This window comes from Thalia democratica, chromosome 5 (genome assembly GCF_965202585.1).
Source record: "Thalia democratica chromosome 5, ktThaDemo2.hap1.1, whole genome shotgun sequence".
In the NCBI taxonomy this organism is placed as follows: domain Eukaryota; kingdom Metazoa; phylum Chordata; class Thaliacea; order Salpida; family Salpidae; genus Thalia; species Thalia democratica.
Window position 1 is genome coordinate 49,167,077 of NC_139169.1, and position 9,445 is coordinate 49,176,521.

Consider the following 9,445-nt stretch of genomic DNA (forward strand, 5'->3'; position numbering starts at 1 on the left):
AAAAAAAGGTAAAAAGAAAGGAAAATGTAACGCTATCTGCCCTGCGTTGTGATAATAGTTAATAAATTTACAAAATAACTAGTTGTAAACACTGACAAGTTTAAATTTATTAAAGCACTATGACGTTTGCTTAACGACGAATTTTTAGTACAAAATGCTATTCTTGTTGTAGCAACGGTCAGTTTTATTTATGAACTCTTGTTGATGACATTGAATTGGAACTTTAAGTGGATTGCAGTTGAGTGTTTAAACTTTTGTAAATTTGTTACTTTAAAAGAAGTACCAAATTATAGATTAAACTTTGTTGCTTATTGAAGAAATTATTAAATTATTCTTTAGCTTTATCAACTTTTTGTATAATTTTTACTTGAGTTAATACGTATTTTTTAAATCACATTTGTTATTAAATATTGTTGATTAAACTGTGCTGTATAAATTATAACCGGTTGTTTTTAGTTTAAGCTACTATTTAAGTGATTACTATACCATTAGAATGATTAAGACTAAGAAGGGCTTAAGACATAAAAATAAGTTAACGGGTCATGCAGATACTGAGCCATCAGTATCTGCTGACTTCAACGAATACATATAAATTTGTAGACTTTTTTGTAAAATAAAAAAGATCTTTTTATTAAAACGATTGATAAAGACAAAAAATCACGAAGAACAACACACAACCAAGGGAAGATTTGAGATATTTAAAATATAATATTCTTACTGCAATTTAATAAGCATATTGTTTAATGTAAAATGGTGTGTAGCTCGATGACCAAAAGGTCATTCAATACATCAGGTCCTTTAGTCAAAATATTTGAGTGTCGATTTTTTAATGTATAAAAAAAATTGAAAGCACATTTCACAATGTTTTAATATTAAGCTATATTAATTTTTGTTGTACAACGTGTCTTAAAATTAAGAACTACGTTGTGTGCCGTTTGTTGTATAGATTCGAGAGTATTTTTAGTTCCAAAATCGCTGTATATCATATCAAAAAGGCAAAAGCTTGTAAGCAGAAGGAGTAATAAAATTTACAAACACTAATTAATGAGTTACTCGCGAGCCGCAATTTTAGTTTTAATTACACATTTTAATTATTAATTTTTAACAGTCTATTACATGAGTCAGTCTGAGTTTTAAACATACATACAGGGCTTATCATTAAAAGGTAAAACTGTGATTATTGTTTTAATGAACTCACTATCTGTCTAATAAAAAAATATTTTTATGCTTAGTAATTTAACTACTTAACTATCACCTAGCACCGAAACAAACGAGCTAAAAAAGTAATTTTAGGCCACTTTTTTCTTAGTTGTCTTTATCAATCTCCTTTAAAAAATTCTTTTTATAACTTGAATATAAATCTTTCCAACTTATTGTTTAACAACTTTCAATATCTGATAAAATTTCCATCTTTCAAATCAATAAACTAAAATAGATAAAATAAAATAGATAAATAAAGTAAAAAGTAATTATTTGTATTAAAAAAATATAGGCTAATTTTAAAAGTTTACGTTTAAGCTAGTAAGCTGTTTTTTTTAAACAGGGCCACATTTTGAGACAAGAAAGTTAGCCAAAATAATCTAACCGAGTACTTTAAAAATAAATATAACTTACATAAATTAAAACGAATAATGTTAATCAAGTACTTCTGTCGTTATTGTTATTGTGATTACCTAAATACTTAACTACTTGGCGTTTTGGAATTTATAAAACTTTTTCAAAATAAGGAACTTTTATTGTGCAAAGCTTAAGTTTACAATGAAAACTACTAAAATGTGCATTAACAATAATTATCAAATTAATAACTTACAAAATCCAAGAAGAACCCAATCATTTCATAATTCTAACTAGTTAAGACTTACAGATGTAGAAAAATATAGACCCTGATGTTTCTACTGTGAAAAAACACTCATCAATGGACAATCTGTCTTTTTAACTTTTTAAGTTTAAGCGGTAAAATTATTAGATTACTTTTTATCAGGGACATAAAATGGAAGAGTGCACGACTATTTAAATTCTGACAATTTAAGTTCTTAAAAAAAAATTGAAAGGGCCATAAATAAAAAAGTAATGTATATTTGTCTAATATAAGAAATTAATATGTTGGTCATTTTAATATCTACAAGTTATTTTTCTTTTTGCAAAACATAAAATATTTTTTGAGATATGGCTTGAATAAAGTAAAAAACATATTTATTTTTAGTATTTTTAAAATATATTGAAAAATCTTTAAGATTTTTCAAAAAATAAAAAAGTGGCCTGTAGATATTAATAAGATATATATATATATTTATTTTTTCTAATTTATATTACTTATTGAGATATAGTCTTTTGAATATTTTTTTAAGAATCTGAGTTGTCGGAATATGAGTTGTCCGAATTTTAATTGTCATGTAACCAAAATGGAATAAGTCAAAATACAGAATTTTAATCGAAAATCTACTTAAAGTATAATATTTAATGTGCTAGATCAACATGCTCGCGGGCCACAAAATTACTTTTCGTGGGCCGCATCCCATTAAATATAAAAACATGCTCGCAGGTCGCAGATTTACTCCTCGTGCCACATGTTGCCGACCCCTGGTTTAGTTTATATTTTTTTTATACTACGTCTAAAATGACGTAGTGTTATAAGTTTTTTGTAGAAAAAAAAAGTATAAATTATGTAAAATCTTATAACTACGAAAGTTGCACAATTTGATAAAGGAAACTTTTCTATCGAATTCAGCCAATAAAAAGTCTTTTGAAAAACTATTTTTGAATGAATTTAGAACTCTAAGGGTTTAATTTTTAACTTTTGAAACTTTGAGATTTCTTGAAACAGTAAGGACTAAGGTGTTTCCCTTAGTATTTGCTGAGTCAGCAAAATTAAAAGCTTTTTTTTTCATAATTTTTTTATTTTTAGTTATTGAAAATTTATTTTTAGATGACTTTAATATGTTTAAGTAAGGTGGGTTAGGGGTAAGGGTATAAATTTAAAAACATTAATAAGCTTTATAAAAATTTCCTGACTCAGCAAATATTAGGGGAACACCGTAACGTTTCAATCGGACCAGAAACTTTTGACCGAATGCTGGTTTTACATTTACAGCATTAGAATAACCATAGTTTTACAAATTTTTAAAAATCAAATTTTAAAATAACTTTTCATGTCTTTTATTAGTTTGTTTTCAAAAGTATTGTTTGTTTTTGATTCAAATTAAATTTTTTGCCAAAGTTTTTCAACTGGAACTTTTTAACTAAATAATTTATTTACATATCATTAAATGTGTTTTTCTATCATCAAGACAAGTTTATTAGTCATTTTGATTAATACTTCGTTTTTATTTTCTTATGTATAAAATATTTCGCTATTTATAAAAGCTTCAAAGTGTAAGGCAAAATTTTAACATAGTCAATAAAAATCGGACATAGGTTTATATTTTATTTATTTTACTGAAAATTAAAGAATTGGATTACTTATTAAAATTTTGCATTCTATTTTACTTGTTTTTTAAATTGTTTAATGTTTAAACATTTTTATACATATGATAAATTTTAGACAGTTATGTAGTAGACCGTTAAGTAATTTTATAAAGTGTATTTTTAAAATTTTCTACACAAGATACTCTATTATTGAACAAAAAGTGGTTTAACCTCACTGAAAAAATTATAAACACGCCCCTACCTTAAAATAAAAATATTTTTTATGTCTTTGTTATTTATAAAAGTAAAAACTTTTTCTAAAATTTTATGAAACTTAAAAAAAATTATCGATTTAAAAAAAGGCATCTTAAACAATTCCACTTACTTCGTAGACATTAAATTTACTTTAAAATTTAAGAAATCCATTAAAAAAAACATTACTTCATAAAGTCCAACAAGTTTTTAAAAGGTTTATTCTTTATAAAAGTAAATAAGTTTCTAACAATTTTTATTGAGAAATATTTAATCAATTAAAAGAAAAAGAAGATTTATTTTGCTTTGTATTAATCACTTTTACATAAACTTAATTAAGTGTATTTAAATGAGTCGTAAACGATTTTTTCATTCATTAATGTACGAGTATTTAAACGTAAAAAACACTTTTTTATACTTTTCGTTTGCTCCTTCTTAGATTAATTTATCTGGTATTATTTCAAAAATAGTATTACCATTAGATTATAGTTTTATAGTATATTTTAAACTGTTACAAACCTTTAAGTTCTAAGACAGAGGTTTCAGTTTCAATTCTTCTTTAATTGATTTTTGCTCTATATCCCTTTATTCCATTTTATTAGTAATAATCTTGGAAATTTATTAGTAAATTTCAGTCATCTACATAGAAAATAATATATTATTATAAATTAAATTAATTTATTAGTTAAATTTGAATAAGATTATTTTCTGGTTCACCTAAAATATCAGATTGTTAAACCTTAAGGATAAGAATGCCATAACTTGTTCCGTTCAAATTTGTTGCACATGTAGAACAAAACCTTCCCTTAGTCATTCTATACTTCCATTTGCTTGTTTAAAAGAAGCACTATAAATATAATAAATTGTTGAAAAGTTAAAGTTAAAAAAAAAATCATAATACCAAGAACTTTGCTTCAGTTTAACGTAAGCTTTCTTTGTTTAATAAACTTGATCTTGGTTAATTGATATTCATTTGTAAAAAAAGTGGTAAGGTTCTCTGTTTAAATACTGTAAAACATAAGGTTTTTTACCTATGAAGGTTCATATTTATATATATACAAACTATATTAACTCACAAACAGTATCAAATGTTTGTCGTTGAGGTAAAAAAATGGAAAATTAAATCATAAGTTTATTTTTTTATGATTTATTATAACAATTGCATTACGGTTAACTTTTTTAAACTTTTTTCTTGAACTTATTTTGTAAAGTTAAGGTGTTGTCCATTGTGAAAAAAAAAAAAAAAAAAATTAGTAAACTCCATTCATTGTCTATTTGTTTTCTACTGTTATTGTTTATAATTTAAAAATTAGGTCTAAGGACTTTATGTACGAAGGAAACTTTCGGTTATCTAGTCGCACACTATAAATAGTTTATTTTTGTTTTTATTTTGAATTTATACTGACTGTAAGAGTTATATGTTTGATGATAAATTGCTGTATAAATAATTTTGAATTTATAATTGTTAGTTAATCATTAACACAGTATAAGTGATTTAAATTTGCTAACTTGTTTTTTAATGTCAAATTAAAATTTTTTATTTCTAAATTGCAAACAAAGAGTTTTATTATAGCATTTGTTTTAGTTATAAGTTTCACTATTGTTAATGTTTACTTTTTAAAATAAGGAGAGCAATTAAAGCCATTAAAATTTTAATTTACAGACTATTTGTACACTTACAGTTTGCAATTTAAATACTTTTTTGCTTATCATTCATTACAAATTAGTTTTAGGAAGATTTTACTTGTACTTTGAAATTTTAAACCTAAACTTATGTTATTTTTCTTCGTTGAAAAAAAAACTTATAAAGTTGAAAAAATGTGCCCTTGTGTTTTGAATTCAGTAATTTTTAATGATTTAGTAGTGTTATTAAAATTATTAGTTTATAACTTTTATTAAATGAACAACTTTTATTTATAATTAACTTTTTGTCTCTTCTCGATTTTTAGAGCAAATGCACTTGACCAACGTTTTTGAACCTTAACTTCACTGCCTTTTTTTAGCCATAACTTTCGTTATAAGAAACTAATAGAAATTTAAAAAAGTAAACAAAAGTTTCTTTAAATTAAAATACTTTTTCTAAGTTTGTAAAATAGTTATCTAAAAAAAAATAGATCTTAATGATTAGAAATAATTTTTAAGTTTTCAAAAATGTTCAGAAATTAAATTAAAAGATGTTGCTTCGTTTTTTGAAAAACAAAATTAGTATATTATCTAAGTAGATAACTACGTTTTGGTACAACCTTTGGAAAATGTTTACCAAACACCAAAGTTTATCAAAGGCTGCCAACTTCTGACCAAATGAAATTACTAAAACTAACAGTTACAATTATTAGTTTATAAATTTCAATTTAAAGTTATGAAATTTTTTCACAGATACAACTTATTTTTTATAGTTAAAAAAAATGATACTTCTTCAAACTTTTTGCTTTTTATGTCATTTTTTGAAATAACTAAACTTAATATCATAATTAAAAAAAAATAGCGATGTTTAAGTCAGCCTATCATACTTTTATATAAAGAAAGTTACTTTTTTAGGAACTAAAAACCTCATCTATACGTGAAAAGTTTTAAACTTGTCCTTAAATATATTTTTTAAGATTTACGTTTAATATGTAATGAAATAAAAATGTTAAAAGGAAGATTACTTTTTAATTAAATATTTTAAAAATTTACGAGTGCGAATTTAAGTATTACATCATCAGCAATGAAAATTTGATCATTCAAAAATTTGGCTGTTTTCGCTTTTTCATAATTTGTTCTCCTTAACCACTGTTCTTAAAATATTTTATTAACTCTATGAGGATGATAACAAATAAAAATTGTTCTATGCACACTTGACAATTAGCAATACGCCAGTTTTATGAAAAAAAATATTTACAACTTAGTTTTTTTATAAATTAAAATATTCACAACTAAAAAATACAGTGTTAACTGAAATTTTTTACAACTTACACCTAGTTAAACTTTTTAACTGATCAAAAAATGTTATCTACATAGTAAAAAAGACAACTCACACAACAGCGCAGAGGTGCACACTTTATGGAACATAGTGTTAAAACTGTTCAAGGGGTAGCTACAGGTACCAGCTGTTAATATTTTTTATTTGTTTATTTAACTTTTTTTTATTACCATAAATTAGAATCATTTAAGTACAAACTAAATCATTAGTCAAGCTGTGCCATTTTTAAAGAATATATATGATTGAAAATTAAGCTTGATATTAGTTTTGTTTGTAAACCTACTGTAATAATAAGTGGTAAAAATAAATAAAACTATGAATAGTTATACGAACATCGAAAATTAGGTAAACAATATAATTACATTTTAATGAATCACAATGGAAAAAAAATTTAAAAACTTCTGCCTTTTTTATGTCGTTTTTTAATAAAATATTTAGAACTTTTTTTTTAATTTTTTTTAGTAAAATCGAATATGAAGTTTAAAAAATTTAGTGTATAAAAAACTGTACTTAACTATTAAGTTCATGTTAGCTTATAGATAAATTTCAACAGAGTTTTCAAATTATTATTAATTAATTTTATAATATTTAATACTACAATAAAAAACAAGTGTTTGTATTAAAATGAGTTAAAAACTATAATAAGTTTAACTTAATAATAACTATACTGAATAAAAAAAAAACGAGTATTATAAAAAAATAATAATTTATTTTATTATAAGAATAAACCTTAAGAAAGTTGGGTTTTACATACACAGTTTGAATCATAAAAGTTCATAAATACTTTGGCTGTTTTTAAGAAAATAGCTTTAGGCACTCATTTTTTCGAAATATAAACCTATTGTTAACTATTTTATACACAAATTCAAGTGATAGACTTTTAGTTTAATTAGTCTTACAATAATTAAGTCTTAATAATTATGAGAGTTAAGACAAAAGGTGTGTTTTATGCAAGGATATATTGTAGTTTAAGTTTTAAATTACTACTGTACTTTTTTTTTAGCTAAATACACGTTCGTTTACTTTTTCTCTCTTTTTATAATGAAATTTGGCGCTCTTTTTGTTAAAATAATAAATTTGAGATGTTCATAACTATCTTAAGTTTTAGTGATTTTACTTATAGAGTAAACAGCTTAAAAATAAACAATCATGCTAAAATAATCAATAAAAGTACATTTAAATCAAAAATTGTACCATTAAAAAAGAAAAAGCTTGATTGCTTTAGTTAGTAACAATGTAATGTACTTTTTATACAAGAACATAGACTTCGTTTGTTTTCAGAAACAAGATGTTACTTAAATACATTAGCTAAAGTTTTTCTATTAGATAATGTAAGTTTTATTACTTTTTATTTAAATCAATTCTGAATATTTTATGTGTTTTAATGTTTGTTTTTTCTGACATAAGTTAGTTTACAATAATTAAAATAAGTAGTTTGTTTGTTTTATGAAATATTACAGTAATAACAAGCCTTCTAAATGCTGTGTCTTTTTGATGAAATAAAAATTAGTTTAATTAAAAGTATATAGGAAACAATTGAAACCACATTATATCATTTATAGATAAGTTTAGTTTATTATGGTAGAATATTTAATGCCTCGAGCACGAGCTCATACAAACTAATGTTATCAATTTTTAAAAATCTACATCATTTTTGAAACATTTTATCAGCTGTTTATGAAGTTAATATTCTTTAAGACATCCTAGTGCTTGTGTGATTTAGTTAGCTAAATAAATATCAAATTAAAAAAAGACAAACAACCTATAAGTTTTACTGAGTAAATTGTTTAAAAGCTATTAAGAATTTTTATCATGGTTCTATAATTAAAAATGTCATACTTTTGTTTAGTTTTTGTTTACTTAATTTTTTTTGTAATGCTTTTGATAACTAACGCAACTTTAATTTAAAACTATTTAAATAATATAAGTATTGAATTTTTTTTTATACTTTGCATTTTATGCAGAAATTTTTTTAAACTTTTAAAAATCAAATACTACATTATGAAAGTTATTGTAAAACTAAAAGTTGTACTGCTAATGTCTCTATTAAAAAATAAATCTAATAAATTGAAATAAGGTAGGTCTACAGCAAATAAGCAAAATAAACCTAAAAACTTGCTAAATTTTTTTAGTTTTTACCGTTTGAAGCACAAAACGATTGAAGACTTTTGTGTTTGTAAATTATGTACATTAAAAAATTATTAATATAGTTGTATTTATATACCTGTTTAAACTAAGTAACTTATAGAATAATTTAGCACTACTTTGTTTTTTGGTATTTATGTTGTGTTATAATCTGAAATTAGAAGTGTTATACCAAAAACTGTATATACTAAGTTTATAAAAAAGTAAGATGTCAAACTACATGCTGAGTTTTTAATAGTCAAGTGTTTTTTTCTAAGTGCTGAAAAGTGAGAGATAAAAAATTACACATCTACCTCTACTACTGACTCGTTACACCTGTTATTTTAAAACTAAAACTTTTAAATTTAAAGACAATTAATAATTTTGTAATTTAGTTGAGTTATAGCATTGGTATTAAAATTAGAATATTTTCGTATTTCTTATTAACATTAAAGTATATAGTAGATTTTTAAAGTATACACTTCGTAAATACTATATTTGTAAAACTTTTGTAAACATTGCTGAAAATCTATTAGTGATTTCTTTAAATCTTACTTTTTGTTAAAACGCTTAAGATGTTTAATTAAAATCTATTCATTTACAGAGTTAAAACATTTTTCTCCTACATTAACACATTAGTAATAAATTTTTATCATTTTAAATATTAGTTATATATAGGAGTATGAATAACAGTAAACTGCA